We start from the raw sequence: 26,226 nt of genomic DNA on the forward strand, positions 1-26,226 counted from the left end.
GCACTATACCAGTGGTGAGGGTACAGGTGCATGAGCCCTGTACCCCATTCTTAGACATTGTAAGTGCAGTGCTGCCATTAAGAGTATATGGTGCTAGGAGTCTGTCATTACCAACCCCACAGCATCATGATTCCTACACTGAAAACTGACAAGTTTGGTATCAAACTTCTCAGCACATTAACGCCACACTGCTGCCAGTGTGGGATTTAATGAGAAATGCACACAAAGGGCATCTTAGAGATGCCCCCTCAACAAGCATTGGGCTAGCCAATAGGTCTTGCATTTGGGACCCCTTAAGTGTAAAGCCATGCAACAGTTGCCGTTGTTGCACCAAGGATATTCTGCTGCATAACTAAATACTGATAGGGTCCAAAAAGAGAGACCTATTGGCTATGCCAATGCTTGTTTGTTTTTTGTTGCTGGTTTGTTTAGGTTGCCAGATCAACAATAGCTGGACATGGTTTTTGTTAACAGTTCTTTGCATCAAATGAACTTGTTTTCATTTCTCTTAATGTTGTTTCTTATTCTGGTTGTAGGAAGCAATCATTCCCGGGGATGTGGGGGCTGCCCATGCGCCAAACTTTGCAAATGAGAAAAAGCCTGGTGCAGGTGCAATTTCCAAGTGTGGAGTGAGTGAGCCCCACGCAGCATGACTCACTCACACAGGAATTAATGCACTGCACCTGCATACTCAGCATGGTTTAAGGAAACTCAACCCACTCCCTCTCAGGCATCGAACACATATTTACCAAGAAACTCTGAGAAGAGCCTGCCTGTAGCACTGATGGCTGGTGGTGTGTGTGCCTGGTGAAAGCGTGCACTAACAGCTGGTGGTGTGTGTGCCTGGTGAAAGCGTGCACTGATGGCTGGTGGTGTGTGTGCCCGGTGAAAGCATGCACTGACGGCTGGTGGTGTGTGTGCCCGGCGGAAGCATGCACTGACAGCTGGGGGTGTGTGTGCCTGGTGAAAGCGTGCATTAACGGCTGGTGGTGTGTGTGCCCGTTGGAAAGTGTGCACTGACCGCTGGTGATGTGTGTGCCTGATGAAAGCGTGCAATGACGGTTGGTGGTGTGTGTGTCTGGTGGAAGCGTGCACTGACGGCTGGTGGTGTGTGTGTGCCTAGTGAAAGCGTGCACTGACGGCTGGCGGTGTGTGCCTGGTGGAAACGTGCACCGACGGCTGGTAGTGTTAGTGCCTGGTGGAAGCGTGCACTGACAGCTGGGGGGGTGTGTGCCTAGTGAAAGCGTGCCCTGATGGCTGGTGGTGTGTGACTGGTGGAAGCGTGCACCGACAGCTGGTAGTGTTTGTGCCTGGTGGAAGCGTGCACCGAAGGCTGATGGTGTGTGTGCCTGGTGGAAGCGTGCACTGATGGCTGGTGGTGTGTGTGCCTGGTGGAAAAGCATGCACTGCTGGCTGGTGGTGCGTGTGCCTGGTGGAAGCGTGCACCGACTGCTGGTAGTGTGTGTGCCTGGTGGAAGCGTGCACCGACGGCTGATGGTGTGTGTGCCTAATGGAAGCGTGCACTGATGGCTGGAAGTGTGTGTGCCTGGTGAAAGCATGCACTGATGGTTGGTGGTGTGTGTGCCTAGTGGATGCATGCACTGAAGGCAGGTAATGTGTGTGCCTGGTGGGGAAGCGTGCACTGATGGGTGGTGGTGTGTGTGCCTGGGGCGGAAGCGTGCACTGATGGCTGGTGGTGTGTGTGCCTGGTGGGAAAGCATTCACTGACAGCTGGTGGTGTGTGTGCCTGGCGGGAAAGCTTGCACTGACGACTGGTGGTGTGCATGTCTGGTGGAAAAGTGTGCGCTGATGGTGTGTGTGCCTGGTGAAAAGCATGCACTGACGGCTGGTGGTGTGTGTGCCTGGTGAAAGTGTGCACTGATGGCTGGTGGTGTGTGTGCCTGGTGCAACCGTGTAAAGCAGGAAGGCAATCAACGAACGGAATAACCTTAAGTATTGCCCGGCGATGTCGCCTCTAATCCCCCAAAGCATGAATCAATGAAGAGGCAGGCGCCGGAGACGGGAAGGCAGGAAACAAAGGTTTATTCTCTCCGGAGGAGAACACATCAGATCAGACCAACAGGGAATCTTCTCGAGGTGCTCTAACTGCATCTCTGTGGCCTGGCCTCTTATACACGCATTTATGGCAGGAAGACATTCTTTATCACAGTAAAGGTACTTTGAAGTATGAAAGACATCCCCGGGATCTTCCGCTTCAGACCCGCTCCCACGCACCCTTACAGTGAGAATCCCCTCCCCATTCACAATACAGGATCGTCATCAGACGACAGGAACAGTAGGGCATTCCGCCGATTCCCGGAATGCATGTGGTGTGACGGATCTCATGGGGTGGGGGGGGGCCTTTGATCTACTGTAACTCCTTTGAAGAGGGGCGATTCTTTACAGTTGGGGCCATAAACTGCATCCGCAGGGCAAGGTGATAGCCTGGGACCGGCCTGGACAATCGGATACGGAGGAAGAGGGGTGTCAGAGGGTGCGATAGTGAATAGGAAGAAAGGGAGGTGTCGGGCAAGCACGGGGTTTGATTCCCAGGGAAGAGCAGCGCAGATGGAGGGGGTTTATGGCCCATGCATGAGAGAGAGAGAGAGAGAGTGGGGGTGACCAGTGCGTGGGGGGGGGGGGAGCTTGCGAGGGTGGGGAGCCGCGCTGGGGATCGGCGGCGTGCAGAGAGTGGGTCTGACCAAAAATGGCCGCCGCGGACGACGAAAGTGTGGCATTGGGAAAAAGGGCAAGGTGGCGCAGACAATGTTTATCAATACAAATTAATTTTCCACAGTCCTCCCTTTTAACATTTCTCGCCAACTTGTTAATTCGGGTCGATCCCCATAATGCCACGTATTTCTGCATCATACAAAGTTTTCATGTGTTCAGTCTGTAAGTCCAAAGTCTTTGGGCAAATGCAATTTGAAAATAATGAACACAGAGGAGGCAGACATTGGATACCTAAGCAACACCCGCATAGCACCACAATCGGAATTAGAATGAATGTGAACAACCTCCACCCCCAGGCTTTCAGTGAGTCCCAGAACCAGCTCCCAAGCGACCATCCTTCTTGTTCCTGGTGTACTTCAGAGGACAGTCTATGGAGGTGTTCGATGGCCTTGTAAACAGAAGGTGAATTGTCTGGCACGTAGGTGCAACAGCTGGACCCAATGATGCGGCATGCTCCTCCTCGGTCTGCCAGAACCACGTCTAGAACAAGGCGGTTCTGAAGAGCCACCAGGCGGACTGCCTGAAGCTCTGCGGTGTTATTGGTCAAGATGCCGGCTGTGATGTTCATGGTGGTTTCAACTGCTTGGGTCAAGTGTCGGATGGCACGGCTGTTCGCCATCGGACCCCAGAATGGCACAAGTCCCTTCACGGCATCCAAGAACTGTGCTCCTGTAGAGTCGGCCTGGTCGATGTCCCTTGCACGCTTTTGCCGGTGGTGGCTTTCTGGGGCCACATACGTAGGTGGAAGGATGAAGGCAATGTAGCATGTGCCCCCCCAACCTTTGGGGAGCCAGGTGTATGCTTTGGTGCCGCAAACAAAGTACATATTTGGAGAAGTAACAAAGGAGGGAGGGTCGGATGAATCCAGTGTTCTGGTGATGGCGCAGGCGCTGTGGCCCACCAGTTGCGTTCCCAGGCCTTCGATGCACATAAGGCCCGAGACGTTGACGACAGACAGGGCCACAGTCAGAGTGGCGGCTGTTCGTTTCCGGAGGTAGGAGAAAGTGGGTCTAGCTGGGTTATGGAACACCTGCATTTCCACTCGTTCTTTGGCAGGGATGTCCATGTGAATAGAGGTACCAGAGGTCAGAGGGCAAAAAGGAGTAGCGGTTCGCCCAGTCTTATTCAGCCATACCCCGTGGTAGAAATGCGAAACAGTTCTTTCTGAAGTGGCATTGTCTTTAAAGCTTTCTTGCAGAAGGATCAGCCAGGCAAGACAGGAGCCGTGGATGGAGAAGGGCGAAGGAATGAATGGGATGGAGTGTCCGGTTGCATGGGGCAGCAGCCCGCAGATCCAGCAATTAGTGGCATTAGCGGCAAGGTTGTGTTGGTGCAGCAGTTGCACAAAGGAGTTATTCCAGAACTCCCTGCACCTTTCTCGGAGCTGTGGTGAAAGGGCAATCAGGAAGTGTTCCTTGGTAGTTATCGGCAGTTCAGTGGGGAGCAACGTTTTGTGAGCGGGTGTGCTTTCTTCGACGATCCAGAAGGTTGTCATGAGGAGGAGGCAAAAGAGAAGGGTAATGAAAACGGCTATAGTCTTTGAGCTGTGCAGCTTGTCAGTCTTTGGGTTTCGGTAGGTCATCTTCGGATATCCAGTTGCTTCCATCATTGGGGAATCGGGCGCTTCCATCATCTTCGGAGTGCTAGGTAGCGGGCAGAACCACCGACTTCCTCTGACTTCTCTTCGGGCAACCTTGAGTGTGTTAGGCTACCGTTCTGAGATTTTACCTAGTCAGTGGTCTGCTTTGCCGAAGCTCCTCCCTTTTTACGTAGGTTGTATCCTTCTCTGGACGGCACGGTGGGATCGGGAAACTCTGCCAGTTCGAGTGCTTCTGTGTCGGTGTAACAGCTCAACGATGGTTTGTCTTTTGTCAGGAGCTCTTCTTGAGTCGCGATGTCTTCTTCCGTCGTCAGAGTTGATGGGACGCGTTTACAATGGTGCGCATGCACCCAGTGACGCTTGCCTTCCACTCGAAGGGCCGTCCGTGTAGTGATCAGGACTTGCCAGGGGCCCGTCCACCGAGGTTCCAAGCTTCTGGCACGCTGGAAGTTGCGGATCAAGACGTGATCCCCCGGGCGAATGTCGTGTCCTGGGCCCCTGGAAGCGTCTGGGATGGCTTGCAGCACCTGCTGATGAATGACAGTTAAGGTTTTAGTGAGGGTGCACAGATAGTCAGACATTAGGACGTCTGGGACGTCATGGATCGAAGTTGGCCTAGGCGCGGCCCAAATGTTCATTGGTCGCCTGAATACTACTTCGTAGGGGGTCAAGTGGTGCTTAGTGGGGGTGGAACGCATCGATAGCAATGCCAATGGGAGGGCGTCAGGCCACTTCAGTCCGGTGGAGGCAACAATCTTAGAGATTTTTAGCTTGAGTGTGGCGTTGTGTCGCTCGACCAGGCCTGCAGATTGGGGGTGGAAGACTGCGTGAAATTTATGTTTTACACCCAACCCTTTTAGGATAAGTTGGATAACTTCAGCTATGAAGTGGGGGCCGTTGTCACTCCATAAAATCCGACAAAGGCCATATCGGGGGAAAAACTCTTTTAACAGGACTTTGGCAGTGGTCATGGCAGTGTTGACGCGTGTGGGATAGGCCTCCACCCATTTGCTGAAGGCGCACACGACAACAAGGACGTACTTCAAACCCAGGCAACGTTCTAGCTGAATGTAGTCCATCTGTAGGACTTCAAAGGGATGGTCGGGGACCCCGAACCCACCCCGAGGGACAACAGCTCCTTTCCCTGGGTTGTGTTGCAAGCAGATTAAGCATTGCTGAACTAGGCGTCTAGCAGAGTCGGGAATCTTGTTGTTGTGCCAGACTCGGGTGATGAGTTCAATCATGGGGGCAGATCCTATGTATGCTGGGGAATGTGCCATAGTCAGTATGGGGATCAAGTAGGAATTGGGTAGCAGCCATTTGTTCGTGTCTTTTGTCAGCCAGCAGCCTTCATCATCTTTCAGTCCCACCCGTGCCCATTCAGTCAGTTCTTGGGGGGAGCAGGCCATATTTATGTCCCTAATGTGTTCTCTAGCGTCCTTCCATTTCTCCGTCTGTGACCTAGTCACGTACATGCGTGTGGTCGTCCTATTCTCGGCTGTGATTCGGGCTGTGATGTCAGCTAGTGCGTTCCCTTGTCCAATGAGATCTGTTACTTTCTTGTGCGCCTGGCATTTGATCACCGTTAACCGCTTGGGGAGGAGGACTGCTTCGGTCAGGGCAGAGACTAGATCTCCGTGAAGGATGGGCGTGCCATGCGAAGTCAGGAATCCCCTTTCCTTCCATAAGAGTCCGAAATGATGAACCACCCCGAAGGCATACTGGCTGTCAGTGTAGATGTTTGCAACTGTGCCTGTTGCTAGGACGCATGCTCGTGTGAGGGCAATCAGTTCTGCTGCTTGTGCGGACCGTTGGGTGATGCGGGCCGTCTCAACTACCGTCCGGGCTGTGGTGACTGCATAGGCAGCCGAGGTCGTGTCGTCGGGGAGCTTAATGCACGAGCCGTCTACCCATAGCTCTCCATCAGGGTCTGGGATGGCAGTGTCACGGAGGTCAGCTCTACTTCTAGTTTGCTCGTCCGTGAGGGTCACACAGTCATGCATAGGGGACACATTGGGGTCGTCATCAGGGAGGGGTAACAGAGTGGCAGGGTTCAAAGTGGTACATCGTTTCAATGTGATGTGGGGTGCAAGCAGAGTCAATTTGTAACCAGTCAGTTGTGCGCTAGTCAGGTGCTGAGTCTTGGTCTGGTTCAGGAGTGTGTCGACAGCATGGGGGACCAGCACAATGAGGGAATTCGAAAGTACGATCCCCTCACTTTGTTGGATAGAGACGGCAGCGGCAGCTACCGCTCGAAGGCAGGCGGGCAGAGCTCTGGCTACGGGGTCAAGAGTGGCAGAGAAGTAGGCACAAGGGCGTTGTTTGGGACCTATGGGTTGTGTTAGGACGGACAAAGCGCACCCCTTCCTTTCGTGGGTGAAGAGGGAGAAGGGTTTGGTGTAGTCAGGGGTTCCTAGGACAGGGGCCGAGCAAAGGGCATCTCGTAGTTCTTGAAAGGAGGATTGGCATTCAGGGGTCCAAGGGAGTGGGAAGGGAACATCTTTCGCTAACAGAGAGAGTAGAGGTTTGACTATGAGACTAAAGTTTGGCAACCATTGCCGACAGAAGGACGTGAGGCCTACTAAGGAGCGAACTTGTTTCTGAGTCTTGGGAACAGGGGTCTCTAGGATGGTCCGGATCCGATCGGGTGTGAGCTTTCTCCCGTCTTTGGACAGGAGGTGGCCTAAGTATGTCACCTGGGGTTGGCAGAACTGCAGCTTCTTCTTGAAGACCTTGTGACCGTTCTCCGCGAGGAAGTGCAGGAGTTGGATGGTGGCTGTGATGGCAAGTGGTGTAGTGTCGGCAGCCAGGAGAATGTCGTCGACATACTGGATTAACACCACTCCGTCCGGGAGCTGGACTGCGTCCAGCTGTCTCTTGAGAGCCTGGCTGTAGATGCTGGGGCTCTCGGTGTAGCCCTGGGGTGCTCTACAGAATCTATATGAACGGGCTTTTAGGGTGAAGCCGAAGAGGTATCGGCTGTCTGGATGGATGGGGATGGAAAAGAAAGCATTTTTGAGATCTATGACGGTGAAGACAGTGGCAGTGGAGGGGATCAGGGTCAAGATGGTGGTGATGTCAGAGACTACTGGGTACTGAGGTACGACTACTTTGTTCACTTCTCTGAGGTCAATGATGAAGCGATAAGCCTTCTCATCTCCCTCGCCTTGCTTCTTAACAATGGGTAGGATAGGGCTGTTACAGACGTTACTGACTACTTCCTCTACCACTCCTGCATCGACTAAGGACTGAATGATTTCTACCAATGCCTTCTCGCCCTCGGGCGATATCCGATACTGTGGGAGCTTTGGGAGCATAGCGTCTGACCGTACAGTGATGTGCACAGGGTCTATCATCATGCGTCCTACGTCTGAGTCGGTCTTGGCCCAAAGGTACTGTGACTTCCAGTGACCGTATCCTTTACAAAACGCGCATTGGTTTTCATCTAAGTCCCTTCGGCCTGCATAGGGTACGGACGTTCGTTCTCTGGAGGGTGTATTCTTAGGGGCTGTCGACTGGTAGTTTCCCTTGGAGGGTTCCCTACCTATTGTCACCCCCTGCAGTTGAGCTATCATGACCCTCTCTTTCAACTCCTTCTTTTTACGTTCGGATGCCCTGTCGTTCTCATTCTTCTGATGCTCATAGTATTGGGCCATCTGGAGGATAGCCGCGGGTTTAGAGGCTGCCCAGCTGCTTTCGCTTGCCTGCAGCTTTTGAGAAACTTCTTGCACCAGGCCCTTCACAAAGTTCTGGACGAACAAGTGGTGTCCGGTTGCAGTGGTCATATCTTGGCCGCTGTAGTCGGAGAACACCGTTTCGAACCTAGAGAAGTATTCCGAAGCGTCTTCTTGTGGTTTCTGTCTACAGGCCGTCACTATTGACCAGTCTATTTTCTTCTCGGGAATCAGGGTCTTGAGTTTCTGGACGATCTTGTCCGGGAGTTCAAGGATGGCCGTTACGGGTTTCTGCCCGGCTCCTCGTTGCTTGTCGATCTCATCGAGTTGTTTCCAGGTATATCCGAACAGCTCAAGGTGGTCGACCTTGCGGATCTGCTTCCACACATCAGCTGGCAGACATAACCCGAAGAACAAATCGATGTCCGCTAGGGTCATGATAGTGGAACCTAAGGCTGTACCTAGTTCAGTGTAGAAGGCAGTGGGGTTTTTCCGTAAATCGGGCAGAGATTTTCGGAACGTCAGAATATCCTGCCGATCCCATGGTTGGTAGACCCAGTTGTACACTACCCTCCCTCTTGCGTCCTGATGGTCAACATCATCGTGTGTTCCCTGACCTCGTGGGGGAACCCAGTAGGGGGCAGCCTCCCTTATTGGCATCATGGTGCTAGGTTGTTCTATTCGTGGTTCGGTCGCTACAGATGTCGTAGGTTTAGCTTCCAACTCTGATTCAGTGAGGTGGCGGAGAACCTCAAGTGTACGTGTAAGGAGGTCCGTCACGTCACACTCGCCTTCATCCCCGATATCAACCTTTCTATACAGAGTCGTTAGGCTCTCGGGACCTTTGTCTCGATATCGGTCCTCATAGGTATTTAGGACATGATAACACAATCGTACGACAAAGTGTCGTCTGTGGCTTCCCGCATATGAGTTGAACATATCCATGATGTGCTCCTCACTCTCCTTTCGTTCTACTAGTGTCCTGACTACCTTGTCAATCCCTGCTCGCTCATCTTTGTTCAACCTGTTCGTTCTCGTGGGATCTGTCTTTCGGGCCTCATGGTCATCTAACGTTGCTGCTTGTTTTGTATCTGGTACAAGGGGTTCGGCCGGCGCAGAGGCCATGGGGGCCGAGGCCCTGGGGCTACTCTCGCCTGTGCTTGGGGGCAGCGAGTGCTGCGCTGAAGGTTGGGAAGGGGCATATGGAGGGGGCATGTAGATGATCGGAGGACCTAATAAGAGATCATCGTTGGCTCGCTGTTTCGAGGGTAATTCAGGGTAGAGCGCAGAGGGTGTTCTAACAGGACACTGACTCGATGTTTCGGTTTCTTGTTTCCGCTTAGCTTCCTCTCTTTCCTTTATTTCTTCCTCTAGTCTCTTTGCGGCTAGGTGGGCTGCTTTACGTAGCTCCTTGTCTATCCTAGCTTCCTCTTTCTTTTTTCGCTGTACCGCTTCTTTGCGCCACAGGCCAACGCTGTCTAGCATGGTCGGTGTCGTTATACGAGTTTTTAGAACTTCATCTAGTGCATCTAGTTTGCTTTCTTCAAAGGATCCTATCAGTGGCCACTGACTCTGGGGTTCCTTCTTCGTATACCTGTGCCATAATTTGCTATATGCTATAGCGACTAGTCCATGCTTTGTGAACATGTCCTTGTTAGGGGTGCCTTCCAGTGGGACTGGATGATCCATCTCTAACAAGCGGTCCGGGCTGAACCAGCTACCACTCAGTGGGGAGAAGATAGGCATGACAGATTACAAAGGGGGACAAAGGTCCGCACTACCTATCCTTCACTACCTGCAAAGACTAGGCAGAATATTGCTATTCTACGTTGTTTGCAGATAGTGAATGCTTCAAGAGAACTAGATCCAGATAAACAATCAGTGGGGAGAAGACAGGCACGACAGATTACAAAGGGGGACAAAAGTCCGCGTTACCTATCCTTCACTATCTGTAAAGGGAGAGAGAATATTTCTATCCCTCACCGTTTGCAGACAGGGAATGCCTCAAAAAGGAGCTACTCTGACAATCAAAGAAAAAGGGAGCTACCCTGACAATCAATCAATCAAACAAACAGTGGGGAGAAAAGATAGGCACGACAGATTGTAAAGCAGGAAGGCAATCAACAAACGGAATAACCTTAAGTATTGCCCAGCGATGTCGCCTCTAATCCCCCAAAGCATGAATCAATGAAGAGGCAGGCGCTGGAGACGGGAAGGCAGGAAACAAAGGTTTATTCTCTCCGGAGGAGAACACATCAGATCAGACCAACAGGGAATCTTCTCGAGGTGCTCTAACTGCATCTCTGTGGCCTGGCCTCTTATACACGCATTTATGGCAGGAAGACATTCTTTATTACAGTAAAGGTACTTTGAAGTATGAAAGACATCCCCGGGATCTTCCACTTCAGACCCGCTCCCACGCACCCTTACAGTGAGAATCCCCTCCCCATTCACAATACAGGATCGTCATCAGACGACAGGAACAGCAGGGCATTCCGCCGATTCCCGGAATGCATGTGGTGTGACGGATCTCATGGGGTGGGGGGGGCTTTGATCTACTGTAACTCCTTTGAAGAGGGGCGATTCTTTAAAGTTGGGGCCATAAACTGCATCCGCAGGGCTAGGTGATAGCCTGGGACCGGCCTGGACAATCGGATACGGAGGAAGAGGGGTGTCAGAGGGTGCGATAGTGAATAGGAAGAAAGGGAGGTGTCGGGCAAGCACAGGGTGTGATTCCCAGGGAAGAGCAGCGCAGATGGAGGGGGTTTAAGGCCCATGCATGAGAGAGAGAGAGAGAGAGAGAGAGAGAGAGACAGCGGGGGTGACCAGTGCGTGGGGGGGGGAGCTTGCGAGGGTGGGGAGCCGCGCTGGGGATCGGCGGCGTGCAGAGAGTGGGTCTGACCAAAAATGGCCGCCGCGGACGACGAAAGTGTGGCATTGGGAAAAAGGGCAAGGTGGCGCAGACAATGTTTATCAATACAAATTAATTTTCCACAACCGTGCACTGACGGCTGGTGGTGTGTGTGCCTGGTGGAAGCGTACGCTGACGGCTGGTGGTGTGTGTGCCTGGTGGAAGCGGGCACTGATGGCTGGTGGTGTGTGTGCCTGGTGGAAGCGTGCACTGATGGCTGGTGGTGTGTGTGCCTGGTTGAAGCGTGCACTGAATGAGAAAAAGCCTGGTGCAAGCGCAATTTACAAGTGTGGAGTGAATGTGCGCCAGGCAGCATGACTCACTCACACAGGAGTTTATGCACTGCACCTGCATACTCAGCATGGCTTAAGGAAACTTGACCCACTCCCTCCCAGGCATCGAAAACATATTTACCAAGAAACTCTGAGAAGAGCCTGCCTGCTGCACTGACGGCTGGTGGTGTGTGTGCCCGGTGAAAGCATGCACTGACGGCTTTTGGTGTGTGTGCCCGGTGGAAGTGTGCACTGATGGCTGGTGGTGTGTGTACCTGGTGGAAGCAGGCACTGACGGCTGGTGGTGTGTGGGCCTGGTGAAAGCGTGAACTGATGGCTGGTGGTTTGTGTGCCTAGTGGAAGCATGCACCGATGGTTGGTGGTGTGTGTGTGCCTGGTGAAAGCATGCACTGATGGCTGGTGGTGTGTGCCTGTTGGAAGCGTGCACCGATGGCTGGTAGTGTGTGTGCCTGATGGAATCGTGCACTGACGGCTTATGGTGTGTGTGCCTAGTGGAAGTGTGCACTGACCACTGGTAGTGTGTGTGCCTGGTGAAAGCGTGCACTGACGGCTGGTGGTGTGTGCCTGGTGGAAGCGTGCACTGACAGCTGGTAGTGTGTGTGCCTGGTGAAAGTGTGCACTGATGGCTGGTGGTGTGTGTGCCTGGTGGAATGGTGCACTGATGGCTGGTGGTGTGTGTTTGCCTGATGGAAGTGTGCACTGATGGCTCTGTGTGTGTGTGCCTGGTGGAAGCATGCACTGATGGCTGGTGGTGTGTGTGCCTGGAGGAAAAGCATGCACTGACAGCTGGTGGTGTGTGTGCCTGGTGGAAGCGTGCACCGATTGCTGGTAGTGTGTGTGCCTGGTGGAAGCATGCACTGACGGCTGATGGTGTGTGCGCCTAATGGAAGCATGCACTGATGGCTGGTAGTGTGTGTGCCTGGTGAAAGCGTGCACTGATGGTTGGTGGTGTGTGTGCCTAGTGTATGCGTGCACTGACGGCTGGTGGTGTGTGTGCCTGGTGGAAGTGTGCACTGACGGCTGGTAATGTGTGTGCCTGGTGGGGAAGCGTGCACTGATGGCTGGTTGTGTGTGTGCCTGGTGGGGAAGCGTGCACAGATGGCTGGTGGTGTGTGTGCCTGGTGGGGAAGCATGCACTGACAGCTGGTGGTGTGTGTGCCTGGTGGGGAAGCATGCACTGACGACTGGTGGTGTGCGTGTCTAGTGGAAAAGTGTGCGCTGATGGTGTGTGTGCCTGGTGAAAAGCATGCACTGACGGCTGGTGGTGTGTGTGCCTGGTGGAATAGCGTCACTGATGGCTGGTGGTGTGTGTGCCTGGTGCAACCGTGCACTGATGGCTGGTGGTGTGTGTGCCTGGTGGAAGCGTACGCTGATGGCTGGTGGTGTGTGTGCCTGGTGGAAGCGTGCACTGATGGCTGGTGGTGTGTGTGCCTGGTGGAAACGTGCACTGATGGCTGGTGGTGTGTGTGCTTGGTTGAAGCATGCACTGAATGAGAAAAAGCCTGGTGCAGGTCAATTTACAAGTGTGGAGTGAATGTGCCCCAGGCAGCATGACTCACTCACACAGGAGTTTATGCACTGCACCTGCATACTCAGCATGGCTTAAGGAAACTAGACCTACTCCCTCCCAGGCATCGAAAACATATTTACCAAGAAACTCTGAGAAGAGCCTGCCTGCTGCACTGACGCCTGGTGGTGTATGTGGCTGTTGAAATTGTGCACTGACGGCTGGTGGTGTGTGTGCCCGGTGAAAGCATGCACTGACGGCTTTTGGTGTGTGTGCCCGGTGGAAGCGTGCACTGACGGCTGGTGGTGTGTGTGCTCGGTGGAAGCATGCACTGATGGCTGGTGGTGTGTGTGCCTGGTGGAAGCATGCATTGACAGCTGGTGGTGTGTGGGCCTGGTGAAAGCGTGAACTGATGGCTGGTGTTGTGTGTGCCTGGTGGAAGCATGCACTGACAGCTAGTGGTGTGTGAGCCTGGTGAAAGCGTGAACTGATGGCTGGTGGTGTGTGCCTGGTGGAAGCGTGCACCGATGGCTGGTAGTTTGCGTGCCTGGTGAAATCGTGCACTGACGGCTGATGGTGTGTGTGTCTAGTGCCCAAAACAGCAAGGAACTATTCAACATCGTCAAAGAATTTACCAACCCCACCACAGCCTCAAACGACATTACTCCCTCCCAAGAACTCTGCGACTCCTTATCCTCTTTCTTCTATAACAAAATCGCCGACATACATAACAGCTTTGAGAACACTTCCAAAGAACAGTCCACTCCACCCACCTCCGAACCTAAACCGCCCTCTAACATCCTTAACGCCTGGAACCCAATCACCACTGAAGACACCATCCGCCTAATGAACTCCATCCATTCAGGCTCGCCAACCGACCCCTGTCCCCACCACATCTTCAACAAAGCAGATTCCATCATCGCACCCCATCTCCGTGATGTCATCAACTGCTCCTTCAACTCCGCTACCTTCCCAGAAAGCTGGAAACACGCTGAACTCAACGCCCTCTTGAAGAAACCCACAGCGGACCCCTCTGAACTCAAGAACTACCGCCCCATCTCCCTCCTCCCATTCCCTGCCAAAGTCATTGAGAAAGCCGTCAATAGACAGCTCGCCGCCTTCCTTGAATCCAACAACTCCCTCGACCCCTCACAGTCCGGCTTTCGAGCCAAACACAGCACCGAAACCGCCCTTATTGCAGCGACAGACGACATCCGAACACTACTGGACAATGGAGAAACAGTTGCCCTCATCCTACTCGACCTCTCTGCCGCCTTCGACACGGTCTGTCATAGCACCCTCATACAACGCCTCAGCAACATCGGCATACAAGGAAAAGCCTTAGACTGGATCATCTCGTTCCTCGCCGGGAGAACCCAAAGAGTCCGACTCCCCCCATTCAAATCAGAGGCCACTGAAGTCATCTGTGGAGTACCACAAGGATCATCACTCAGTCCCACCCTCTTCAACGTTTACATGAGTCCCCTCACATCCATCGCGCGACAACACAACCTCCACATCATCTCTTACGCTGACGACACCCAGCTGATCCTTTCCCTTACCAAAGACCCTAACACCGCCAAAACCAATCTTCACGAAGGCATGAAAGAAGTAGCCGAATGGATGAAAAACAGCCGCCTAAAACTTAACTCAGACAAAACGGAAGTCCTCATCCTAGGATCATCCCCCTCTGCCTGGGACGACTCATGGTGGCCATCGGCCCTGGGCACGGCACCCATACCCACAGACCACGCACGTAACCTAGGCTTCATCCTAGACTCCTCCCTCTCGATGACCAGACAAGTCAACGCCGTCTCATCCTCTTGCTTTAACGTACTTCGTATGCTCAAAAAAATCTTTCGTTGGATCCCCACCGAAACAAGAAAGACTGTCACCTACGCTCTGGTCACTAGCCGACTGGACTATGGAAACACCCTCTACGCCGGAACCACTTCCAAATTACAGAAAAAACTCCAACGCATCCAAAACGCATCAGCCAGACTCATATTGGACAGCCCACGTCAAGCTCACATTACCGGTCACCTGAAAGACCTCCACTGGCTTCCCGTCAACAAGAGAATAACGTTCCGTCTCCTCACCTACGCACACAAGGCCCTCTACAAACTAGGACCCGAATGCCTCAACTCATGACTGTCCTTCTACACACCGACCCGCCAACTAAGATCCTCCAATCAAGCCCTCGCTGCAGTTCCACGCATCCAAAGATCCACCATGGGAGGAAGATCCTTCTCCTACTTAGCTGCCAAAACCTGGAATTCTCTCCCCACTCACCTCCGCCTAACCCAGAACCACATTTCCTTCAGGAAGGAACTTAAAACCTGGCTATTCGATAAATAATGCACCCCCTTCCCCAAGCGCCTCGAGACCCTCTGGGTGAGTAGTGCGCTATACAAATTCCTGAACTTGAACTTGAACTTGAACTGACCACTGGTAGTGTGTGTGCCTGGTGAAAGCGTGCACTGACGGCTGGTGGTGTGTGCCTGGTGGAAGCGTGCACTGACGGCTGGTGGTGTGTGTGCCTGGTGAAAGTGTGCACTGATGGCTGGTGGTGTGTGTGCCTGGTGGAAGCGTGCACTGATGGCTGGTGGTGTGTGTGTGCCTTGTGGAAGTGTACACTGATGGCTGGTGGGATGCGTGCCTGGTGGGAAAGCGTGCACTGATGGCTGGTGGTGTGTGTGCCTAGTGGAAGCATGCACTGATGGCTGGTGGTGTGTGTGCCTGGTTGGGAAGCGTGTGCTGATGCCTGGTGGTGTGTGTGCCTGGTGGGGAAGCGTGCACTGATGGCTGGTGGTCTGTGTGCCTGGTCGAAGCGTGCACTGAGGCTGGTGGTGTGTATGCCTGATGGAAGTGCGCCTAGTGGAAGCGTGCACTGACGGCTGGTGGCGTGTGTGTCTGGTGGAAGCGTGCACTGACGGCTTGTGGTATATGTGCCTGGTGAAAGCGGGCACTGACGACTGATGGTGTGTGTCCCTTGTGGAATAGAAGACACAAATGAAACTGACGAAGAGGGAGGGGGAGAAGGGAGGGGGGAGTGCAAGCAGAGGAGCATTCATAGCAGAGAAGACACAAATGAAACTGACGAAGAGGGAGGGGTAGAAGGGAGGGGGAGGGCGAGCAGAGGCGCCTGATTACAGCAATAAAAACACAGATGGCAGCTGTGCACATGCACAAGCTCATGAACGCAAGCTGGAGGCCAGCAAAAGCCTCTGGCTGCACTTTTAAAAGCCACTTACTAAATGTCTCACAGAGACAGCATGAGCTGTCTCAGGCGGTACAGCATGCGCTATCTCAGGCGAGACCTAAAAATGACCTACCACTATTGTCCAAGCTGAGTGGCTGCTTTCAACTGCCACCACCAGACATGTTTCTGGACCCCTGGGTCGAGAGCCTGTTGCTCTCGGGGGCCTGAAACAATGCACATCCTGGGATGAGGTGCCAAGCCTCCTCCCCCAGGATGGGCAGGGTCCATAAAGGATGCCTTTGTGAGCTTCCCCAGGCCACTTGCTGCTTTCAGCAACTGGCCCCCACTGGTTCTGACCCCCACTTTGGGCGGGAGAACTACCGGCCTGTCCCCTCCTTGAACCTGCTCCAGCGAAATCCCAGTGTGTCCTGCAGCCAGCAACCTTGAGAAACCCACAGGACCTGCCTGCCTTCCATCCCAAAGACCCTGTCTCCTGTGAACACCGGATATGTTCAAACATCAGATTCCAGCTCTGCAGGGATCCGTCGGTCTGCATCACTCTGCACCCGGCGCTCACGGCACAAGTTCGAGTAACTCAACACCAAGAGGAGGTCTACCCAGCGATCCTGACCTTAGATACTGTGACCCCTAACCTGCCTCAATCCTCCAGCTGATGCTTGCAGCCTCAAACCGGAAGGTCCCCCTAACCACGACCAGGAGCTGGTAAGAAGATCAGACCCTAAAAGGCACCCCAGCACCCGACGCCACACGGCCTTGGGTGGCCCAACCGGCGGTGTCTAACCAACCCCCCGCATGCCAATCTTCAAGTGGTTATCGTACTCAGAAAACCTTTGTCCCTGAGCCTGCAGTGTGTTTGCAAACCGGAGACTCACCAATGAAAGCTACTGTGCTCCCAACGCCAAAACAGCACTCTGTACCCGGCCACTCCAGTGTCGCTGAGGGTGCACCATTTGTGCTGTCTTGAACCTAGCTTAAGTCCAGGAGCTTTGCTCCCACAACCCAGTGGCCTGCTAGTCAGCAGTCACCAACCCATTGGATAACCCTGGGCATCAGCACTCTGCACCCAGCTGCCCTAGTGCCACGGAGGGTGTAACAAGAGGGCATCTTTGACCCTGAGGGACCCCTGAGTCTAACCCCAGAATACCAAATCCCACAACAAAGTACTTATCTGCTAACCGTTAACACTAATTCCCTCCGTAGGAAAACATTGACTGTTTTTCTATGAAAAGTTTCAAAGGGTCAGATGCATCAAGGCAAAAACCGGTCGCAAATTAGCAGATTCACAGAATCTGCCCCTTTGCGTCCAGTATATTTGCATTTGGGATGCATCATCCCAAATGCAAAAATTGCAATTTAAGTAATCGAAAAATATGCGATTCCTTAAATGCAGTGCATGGTGCAAATTGAAATAGCGATTTTGCTATTAGGGGGCGCAAATTACCATCAAATGAAACAGGACGGTAATTTGCGAAAAATTTGGAAAATGCACTAAAGTGCATTTTTCAAAGTTACATGTTACATACACACATGCCCTTGGGGCATATGTGTGTGCAACATGTGGTCACATTGCAATTTCAGGGGTGCAACAGGGTGTCCTTTTGGCACCCTTGAAATTGCATGCGCAATTTGCGAGTACCTATTTGGCACTCTCAAATTGCGCATGAAATTTCCATTGATTCCTATGGGCCTCTAGGCCCATAAGAATGAATGGGTAGCAATTTCTTAATTGTGAGTCGCAATTTGCGAGTCGCTATTAAGGAATTTTTAGGAATCGCAAAATGTTTTGCGATTCCTCCATGCATAGACAATTGCAATTCTTTATTTGCAGTTCCTTCAAAATCGAAATTAAAGAATCTAAGTGTGGAGTTGGAAAACCTAAAAAATCCTTTTAAAATTGTACAAAATAATAAAAACGTTTTTACTCACCTGTTTACAGAAAATGTCCGAGTGCAGTATCCAGGTATACTGTACTGTGTAAGAAACGTAATCTGCAAAGTCATCTACTGTCATCAATTTACTAAAAAGCCTTTACAAAGTATAGATACTGTAACTCCAAAGCATTGCATTTTTACTAACAATACTGTAATCAAAACAAAGTGCATCTACAATTGCAAACCGAACTGTGTCACAACTGCATTACTACTGCACAATATTTATTGCTTACCTGTGCCAATATTGCTTGGTTCTAGAAAATAAAATAATTAAAAGAATATTTTTTGTACAAAAACAATTGGCCTGAAGTTCAGTCTTTGAGTGTGTGAATTCATTTGCAGATTGAGTGTGTACAACAAATGCTTAATACTGTCCTCTTATGCAGCCTTACTACTCAACCACAGTACCACAAATAGAGAGTAAGGTGCTATCTATTTTTACCTCTGGCTACCTTTGGTGTTCTACTGGACTCTGTGCAAACTGTATACAGAGCCAGCTTCCTACATGTGGTGAGTGAGAAAGGAGAAAATGTTTGCATTTTTGTTTTGTATCTAAAATATAATTATTCCTTTGCAGCTTGAAAAGGTACAGTTGCTGCCTGGGAATTCACCACTGATAAAAGTGTTCTCTAATTATTATGTGGATACTTGTTAAAAATGGTTTCCACCTTTGTACGTGACCCTTCCTTCTCATCAGGATAAGGGGGATATACTACTGAAATCAACCCTGCTCACCCTCTTGGTAGTTTTGGCACAAGCAGCCAGGTTTGTCTCAGAGGCAATGTGTAAATCATTTGCAAATAACCATCAGTAATACAGAGAAGACACTACAAAAGAACACAACACCAGTTTTACAAAAATAACCAATATTTATTTGTGCAAACATGACCAAACACGATTAAGGACCAACATACAATAATCAAAAATAGGCAAAAATAACTTTATAATGCAATTCCTTGAAGCCAGTACCTCAGTTCCGGACTACAGTTCGGTGCTGAAAACAACAGAATCCAACAGTTTCAGCTGACCTCATCGGTGTGGACCGACGTTAGTGTCAGCAGACTCCTAAACAGTACCTTTGGTTCTGGCTGACCGCTTCGGTGCGAGTCGATCATGGCAACCATCACAGTTACGATATGAAGCGTAGTGGTGCAGTCTAGTTGCGCTGCAGGCAGCAGCTTGGTGATAGTCGTCCAGCGCCATTGGTGAGACCAGGACTGTGATGCAAAGTGAGGCGGTGCCTGTGGTGGTGCTGACAGGCCACTTTGCAAGCAACAGTGCCAGTTGATGGGAGCTGGCATCAGTCGGTCCAGTCTGCGGTGTTGGATGGGGAGGTGTGTTGTGTGACTTACAAGCAGTGCCCCCAAACAACGGTGTGATCACTGGTATAGAGGTCAGAGGGCAGAGTCGTCGTCAGTGAGACCAGGGCGATAGAATGAAGTGAGGTGAGGTGGTGAGGTGTGCGGTGCCCATAGGTCGCGGTGTAAGCAGCATCACGGTGGCGGTCATCGTCATTTGTGAGACCAGGGTTGCAGTGTGAAGTGTTGCGGTGCACTCTGTGGAGTCTGCAGCGGTGTCGGTGATGATGTTGGCTGCTTTCCCCCTCTCTGGCAACTGAAATCCAGGGTTCCAGAGGTGGTACCCAGAGGTAAGCAAAGTCTTTGCTGTCGCTGAGACTTGATGAACAGGAGCCAAGCTCTATTTCAAGCCCTTGGAGATACTCAGCAACAAGTGAAAAAAGTTTGATCCAGTTCTTTCACTGCACTAGGCAGAAGCAGCAAGTGCAGGCCAACACAGCAAAGCAACAACACAGCAAAGTGGCAGTACTCCTCCTGGCAGTTCTTTCAACTCTTCTCCTTGGCAGGTTCCTTGGTGCAAGTGAGTTCTTAAGGTCTGCGTCTGGGCCTCAATATTTATACTCAGTTTGCCTGTACTCAGTCCAAAAAAGTTTGGTCCTCTCTGGCCAAGCTTCCTGGCAGGAGGTGGAGACAGCATTGTCCAAGGCAGACCAGACCCCATTCAGGTGCAAGGAAATCTCCTCTCACTACTCTAAATGCAGCCCAGGGCTATTCAACCCAGCCCTGACTCATCCAGGAACGGCAGAACACGACTCGACCCCCCAGTGGCTGTCTGAAGAGAATGCGCATCCAAAGGCCCTGTCACTCCAAAGCCAGTCAATCTGCAACTCAGCAGAGGCACACAGGATGCTATGCAACAAAAAATACCTACTTTCTAAAAGTGGTATTTTCAAACACCGAACATTAAAATCATCTTCACTAAAAGATGCATTTTTATATTCCGAGTTTCAGTCATACTAAACCCCAACTTTCTACCTTGTCCCAATGGATATTTATACTTATAAGATGTTATAAATAAACTCCAATTTTATCCTACAGGACAGATAGCCTTTCCATAGTGAAAAAAATGACACTGTAGTTCACTAGCAGGACTTGTCACACACACCAGAATATGGCCTAACTTTCACATATACTCCACGCTGCCCAAAAGAGTACCTTAGGCCTACAGGTAAGGAAATGGAAGGTTAGGGCCTGGAAAGTGGGTACACTTGCCAAGTTGACATGGCAGTAAAAACTGCATGAAGACACTGAGAAACCTTTGAAAGGCTACTCATGTAGGTGGCATAAACAGTGCTGCAGGCCCACTAGCAGCATTTGATTTACAGGCCCTGGCACTTTACTAAGGACTTACCAGTAAATCGAATATGCCAATCATGGAAACACCAATCCATAACATAATTTACAATGGGAGCACTTGCACTTTAACACAGAACAGCAGTGAGAAAATGTGCAGAGATACTAAACCAGCTAAAACAGAGTCAAATCCAGGAGGTAAGAAAGCAAAAAGACAGAGGAAACAGGCCAAAAGATGCCAGGCTTAGCAATACTTTTATGTTCTTCCACTTAAGTATTCTAGCCAGTCCTGTGACATCCTTATAGTAAACCTTACGGGCTCCTTGCAACCAACACTTTGCTAAAGCCTGAGCCAACTGGTTCGCCTGCAGGAGACAAGTGCTTTATGTTACTTGGCTTTATAAGATTGTGTGGTAATCACTCCACGCAGGTAGATGATATTTAGGAGGATTTATTCAAGTTAGTTGGAAGATCAGTAGTACAATAGTATTCAGCCCCACCAGGAGCAGCCAGCAGGGTGCTCAGCCCTTCTCCAACTGTGCATTTCCTACACCAACATTCTAAGTTCCATCATCTCAAGAGGATTCCAATGGAGGAGCAGTGGATAACATTTAAAACATAATAACCAAGATACTACAGATTGGGACACTGACAATGTATGGCCTCCTTTACAATGCATTGGCGTTGGGCAACACCACCAATTATTTTGCGGCGCTGTCCTGTGCCATTTCGAAAGGTCAGGAATGCACCATATTTGCATGATAGGGGGTATCCCACTCCTTTCAGCCAGTGCACTATTTGCAGATTAGCGCCAACAAAGGTACCCTTGAACCATGAAGCAAAGGTGTCTGCATTGTTAGTATGATTGTTTTTGTGCATGAAGGTGTTCCTTCCTGCCCAAAAACAATCCATGGAGGCTTTTTGCTCATTTTATGTGCGCTGCAGAATGCAGCACACATGGAAAGAGGAAAAACGAGGGGAGGTACATGGTTTTGGTGCGGCACCCAAGTTAACTGATTTTGTCAATCTGGGGCAGCGTCAAAATCCATGGATGTTACTTGGGAATTAACACCCACTGCAAAGCCTCCATGATGCAGTGTAAAGCAATGCAGTGACATGCACTGCATTGCCTTGCACCATATCTACGAGGCCAGGAAAAGCCACACAAAGTTCATTTGCATGATCTTATACATATGGGTCTGCACACTGTGCCTCCGGAGCATCACAAAAGTGACTCTCCAGTGGTGCAAATGTGCCACCAGTGATGTTAGTTTTCACACAACCCTGCATGATATTCTTCCTCTGACTGCCTGTTTTTTTGAATTACAGGTTCAATTACAGGAAACACATTGGAAACACCAGAGCTGACAACCATGAACACAATCACTCTCTATGAACATCCCAACTTCCGGGGACTGCACAGGACATTTACTGCTGATGTGCGAAATCTGGGAGACGAGAACTTGCAAGACTGCATCTCGTCCGCGAAGGTGGTGGGGCAGCCATGGCTAATGTACGAGCATCCCAACTTTCGGGGTTGGTGCACTCCCCTAGAGGAGGGAGAATATCCACAGACTCAAATGAATGACATGGGTTCTTCTCTTATACTGATAACCGAAGATCTGAGCAATCCAAAGATCACAGTGTATGAACATCCAGATTACTGTGGTCAAGCGATGGTTCTGACTCAAGAGTCTAATCTAACACGTGGAAGCATGAATGATAGGATATCCTCCCACAAGGTCCAGAGTGGAGCATGGCTTCTGTACCAGCATCCAAATAGAGGTGGATGGACCATTCGAGCCAGGGCTGGTCAATGTTTGCCAAACTACTGGAGTAATGGTCTCAATGATAAAGTCTCCCATGTGTATCCTCTGCGCCCTGGGAAAGCCTCAGTGACAGCCAAGATTCTGTGGGACAAGAAAACGATTGAAAGTGAAAGAAACATTCAGATAGATCAGTATTTTTACAACAACAACACCGACATAGCCCAGGGGTTCACCGCTACTTCTACAAAAGAGTTTGAGAAATTTGTCTCCCATAGCTTTCAATTTAGCAATGAGACGTCAGTCAAGGCTGGTGCCTCCTTTACTTTGAAAGGAGTGGTCAATATTTCGGCAGAGGTGTCCAACACCTTTACAGTGACGAAAGGGCAGACTGAGTCATTCACCACGAGGAAAAAGACAGAGTTGAGCATGCCGGTGCAGGCCCCTCCACGCACAAAACTGACTGTGAATTTCATGTGCAAAGAGGTCACAATCTCAGTGCCAGTAGAGATGAAGATTGCCCAGGGTACTAAGATTGTGACCGAATATGGAACATACCGTTGTGAGTCTGGCACAGATACCTACATCGATGTGCAGTCCCAGGCCATTGGTACACACTAGCTTGAACCACACTATCTTCTTTTTAGGGGTCATGCCTCAACATCGATTTTCTATTCTTTAGGTGATTGTGCTTCCCCTAAAACTGAGAAATATGAGAAGAATCATTTGATGGCTTCCATTTTCCCAAATCATAACTCAAAAAACCTCCTTATCTAGAAGGTAGTCCTCCTGTGTCCCAATGAATATTCCATTCCATGAAATTAGATTTTCTGTAGGGTAGTGACTAAACTATGACTCCTTACCAGAATCTCATCCAAATTCATTATTGGACTGGACCACTAACTGTCATTGATACATAGCAGTAATCTGTTACCTTGAGTCATTGAGGCAAGTCAATTCTCTGGATGCTCAATGGATGTCACTGAGACACCAATGTGTTACTGAGTGCTTTATAACCTGCGCTAGTGCTGTACTGTGGTTGGTCAGAGTGCATCTATACTGCACCTCCAGCTGACTTCAGATGCTGAGCAGCAATGATCCACTGGCATCTGCGTGTGCCAATGCATCAGCCATTGCTGTGCCCTCCCTTGCTATTGAGGTTTACTGCGGCATCAGTGTATGTCTGCTCCAAGCAGAAATGCTGCAAAGGCCTTACCCTGGGCATTTTGTGGCACTACAGCAACAATATCTGTTTTTTACAGAACAAAAGATAATATCCCTAAAGTACCTCTGCTGAAAGGAGTTCTGTCTCAAAATGTGTGTACTGCAAATTCATTGGTCACATTTGAACATATGTGGTTCTGCTGTCAACAGGACATGAGTCGGTGTTACTGCTACTCTGAAATATAACTTCCCTCCCAAGGGCCTTTCCGGATTTCAAAATGAGATAGGTCACTAGATGCCTCTCGAAATAGTTCAATTTCAGCCACATATTGTAACCGAGAGGGATCACTGACAGAATATCGGAAACTAAAGTATTGTCTGGACATAATATCGTGTAAAAAAAAGCAAGACTAGATTTACCGGGGCAGATTTACGAGTTCTGGTGCATCTCTACAAATCAGCAGGGATGCGCCAGAAAAGATGCGACACGCAATTCCCTCCCTGTGCCACCACAGATGCAGAGGTTTCCGACTCTTTTAACTTTTTATGCCTGCCAGATATCACTTTGAGAATTCCTGCCATTTACAACAGAATTAAATGTGGGTGCAAACCTACATTTATGGCCAAATTCACATTTGTGAAAATAATTGTTGCAGAACTGTGAACCAAAGCAGTTCAGACTGAAGAAGGCCAGGCATGTTTTAGTGATGTAAGTGAGACGCTTGAAGTGCATACATCAATGTATGACAGGTTAATACACACTGCATTGCTGCCGTTGTCCTTTATCACAGACTGAACAATTCATATGTGACGAAAATAATTATTAACCCCCCTCAACCCCCCCCCCCCCCAAAAAAAGGCGTGGGCAAGACTCCATAATTGTCTGTATTTTATGATGGAACAAGGTTCATCCTGACATTTAAAACTGAATAATCAAGACAGATTTACTCCTTGCACATGTTTCTTGCACTAATGGAAAACACATGAACTAAATTGTGCTGATTTTGTTTTCCTGAGCTCTAACTTGGGCCCAATCAGTAAACTTCTTGCACATGTGTTCTTTACTCCATTGACATATTGTATTAATTATCCATTCAATAATTCACTGGCCTAGCAATGGTGCCTCAGGGCCCTAATGTAAGCATTGAATATGGGCCACCTTTACCCCCTTTGTGGATACAAAGCACTCATAATTGTGGTGCCGAGAGCCCCTCATGACCCGAGCCTCAGGTGCCACTGCACTTGCTGAACCATTGGTGGCTTCACCTCTGAATGGAGATTCCTTATGTGCAGCTCTACTGCCTGTGCTGAACTTTAGATTAATTGTTATTACTTCTCATTATATTGCATCTTAGCTGGTTTAAGTAGAATATCTGTGTGCTTCTTTCAGATATAAACAAATAACCCCAACCACTGATTTCAAGTCCACCTTCCCAGGAGTTAAAATTAAGAAAGTTAGTTTGTGTGTCTGTTTATGAATGAAAGATTACTTTTGCCGGTGTGCTTTTTCTAGTAAGGGAAAAATGATCAGTTCTTGAATTTCATCTATGCTTATGTTTGTGTCTGGTCAATGACAAATAAATTCAATTTCCCAGCAGTTCAAGCCTGCACCTGTGTCATTATTTATTTACACTGGAAGATTTCACTGTCAGCATCAAAGCACTGATCCAATGTGGGAGAGGCAGCAAAAAGGCCATCAGACACTTTGAGCTATCCCCCCTTGACACCACAGATTATGACCCCACATGATGTCCTGGGGCTTCAAAGGAAGTCACACAATTTAAGTCTTCAGCCTGATGTTAGTGACGTGACACCACTCAACTTTAAACACAAGGCAAGTATACAAAAGTAAAAGTAAAAATCTAAAGCAGTTAAAACTCTTTTTAAGCTAATGCCCATCTAGAGTGTGGGTCTACCATGGAAGGCTAGTGGTGCAAAGAGGATCAGCCAAGGAAAATGATAGCAGTAAAGTCATCCTAGGTAGGGTCATCGTATTCCCAAGTACAGCCTCAAATGCTCCATGTCACCCATCATTTCCGCAGACAATCCTCATATTCCCAGACATTGCCTCACCTGCCCAGTCAAAGCCCTATAAGGTTACGTGTGAAGGGTCTTTCCTGTCTCTGAACCAGTCACTATAAACACGAACCAAAAGAGCAAATAGCGTCTGTGGTTGTTGACAGTTTTAGGCAGTTTATTTCTTTCAAACTGCTTAGAAATTAAGTTGACCCAAGTCTGATGCTGTGCTGCTTTTCTTGTGCAAAGTATTCGCAGACCCACATTGCCTGGTTTACCATGTCTGCATTCTTGTCTTCTAATGGTTGTTTAATGGGGCCGGGTCAAGCCACGTAATCTTTATGGCAATTGCCAAGGGAAATCTAGATACTATTGGTATGTGTTTGCTCCATGTGTGCCTCCCCATTGTTGCATTAAGGAGTTTTGGTATGTGAGAGAGATTATTCTTGTTTTAAATAGTTTTTGCTTAAAGTTTGCATTCTAGGATAAAATTACACTTCATAAATTAAACAGAAGAGCTAGTTTGATTTATGTTTTACTCCACTCGCCTGTGTACCATATGGCATACCTGGATGTTTAGTTTAACACAAAATACCACACAACACAATACCACACAATTTACCAACACACAAATCAACACCGCCCATCATAATTACACTCCACATAATACCTCTCAGCACTACATAATTCAACTCCACATAATAACACTCAACCCAATACCACATAATTATACACCACATTCAAGCAAACTATACCA

The 26,226-nt window shown here is 49.8% G+C and overlaps 1 pseudogene across 1 annotated transcript in view; it reads left to right on the forward strand.

Annotated features, from left to right (window-relative positions):
* LOC147706498 (epidermal differentiation-specific protein pseudogene) overlaps window positions 1-25,050 on the forward strand; it is a 105,759-nt pseudogene extending 80,709 nt beyond the window's left edge. The window contains exon 3 of the transcript XR_015297650.1: window positions 21,853-25,050. The product of XR_015297650.1 is annotated as an epidermal differentiation-specific protein pseudogene (transcript). The remainder of the gene's footprint in view (window positions 1-21,852) is intronic.
* The last annotated feature ends 1,176 nt before the right edge of the window (window positions 25,051-26,226 follow it).

Source organism: Lissotriton vulgaris, chromosome 7, assembly GCF_964263255.1.
Source record: "Lissotriton vulgaris chromosome 7, aLisVul1.2, whole genome shotgun sequence".
Classification (NCBI taxonomy): Eukaryota; Metazoa; Chordata; class Amphibia; order Caudata; family Salamandridae; genus Lissotriton; species Lissotriton vulgaris.